The sequence below is a fragment of the Penaeus chinensis genome, chromosome 25, assembly GCF_019202785.1.
Source record: "Penaeus chinensis breed Huanghai No. 1 chromosome 25, ASM1920278v2, whole genome shotgun sequence".
NCBI classification, from domain to species: Eukaryota; Metazoa; Arthropoda; class Malacostraca; order Decapoda; family Penaeidae; genus Penaeus; species Penaeus chinensis.
Genome location: NC_061843.1, coordinates 11,307,314 through 11,309,146, shown reverse-complemented (window position 1 = coordinate 11,309,146; position 1,833 = coordinate 11,307,314).

The following is a 1,833-nucleotide window of genomic DNA, read 5'->3' as shown; positions in this document are numbered from 1 at the left end:
TTCTTCAAGGTATCAAAACACTATGAAAGGTTATATACAATACCCTCTGCTGACTTAACCGAGACAATGTTTATAACTTCGTCACGTTTTCTTCTTCAACAAAGCAAAATTTTAATTATCATTCCCACACACTGGAGAACATGTCGACTTTCTGTATTAAAGAACAATTTTGGTTGTCAAATATGCCTCTGTATCATTGTTTTTTTAATAATTCTTTTTTCGTGAATTTAATATTACTATTACTACGGTGACGACATGGGTTATTATTGTTGTTGCTGTTATTATTATTATTATTATTATTATTATGTTAATAATAATAATGATAATACGGTTGTTGATTATGATGATGATAATGATAAGGATAATGATGATGATGATGATGATGGCGGTGATGATGATAATAATGATAATGCAGATGTTGATTATGAGGATGTGATGATGATGATGATGATCAATAATCATAATGATGATAGCACTAATAATGACAATGATCTTAATATTAGCAGTAATAATAGCATTAGGAATAATAATGATGATAATAATAATAATAATGAGAATGATAATTATAACAACAACAACAAAAATATCAGAAGTAACATTTACAATGATTCTTCTAAAATAGCGATTATGATGATAACGGTAATAATGATCATGAGAATCATAATATAAATATTACTAATAACAAAAAATCGGAGAAAGATAATAATACTACTGCTACTAATTACAATCATTACAATAACAATGCTAACAAATGAAAATAATTGCCTATTTTCTCACCCTTCAATCCTAGTCACACACTCTAGTTATTTGAGATATTTGCTTGTTATGCCACGTTGCCCTGACTACGCTATGTAGGCCTACGTTTATTGCAGTCGGAAAAAAAAAATCATTATCTTTACTTGTGTTCAATGAGGAGGTGAACGCTTATCTCTGTTAACACCTGATTACGGTGCTAACTACCTTGTCTCGCTATTCCACACCACTTCGTCTATTTTTCTTATTATTTTGTGCAAAGGGTAACGGTACTTTTTTTTTTTTTTTCTTGACTGTACACTCATTGTACACAAGATAACAAGTCTTACGTTGTCCCAACATAAAATGTTCTTGTTCTCTGTTTCGAATGACGTAGATGGCGCTGCTATTCATTACAACGAGCAGGTAAGGACTAGATACAAACATATCTGTTGATTTAATATCAATGTAAGACAAAGTGGGTCAGATATTGATGGTGATCGCAATAATGATGATAATGATAACAGCGATGGTGTCATTTTAAAACATCATTTTAGTGTTAATGATAAGACTACTAATCGTCGTAATGATAATAATGATAATAATGGGGATATGAAAACAAATAACGGTAATAACAAACAACAGACGTTTGTTTGTCTGTAAGCTTATCCCAAGGACGGATATATTGACTCAAATACTGTTGTAGTCCTTCAGAACTCTTACTGGGTTTGTCACAGCCTCGAAAAATAACGATTTTCTGGATTTCTCACCATAATTTTAGTTAAAGTTATTGTGCGTTCATTCAAAGGGAGTACTAGAACAATGGAAACTTATTCCCATAATTTGAATAATGATAATGCGTAGGGAAAGTGCACTCAGAAGTACCCACAAATTTATTCCATGCATTCATGCCATGATAACTATGATCATGAGAATATTAATGAGATAGTAATAAACAGAACAACAATAGTAATGACAAGGATACATTTTGGCAAACTGAAAGAACATCATTACTTTAATACACCAAATAAAAGCTTAAACACACATATAATTGTTTTCAATATTAGTTTGTTTGTGTTTTTTTTTTTTTTGTGCTTCATA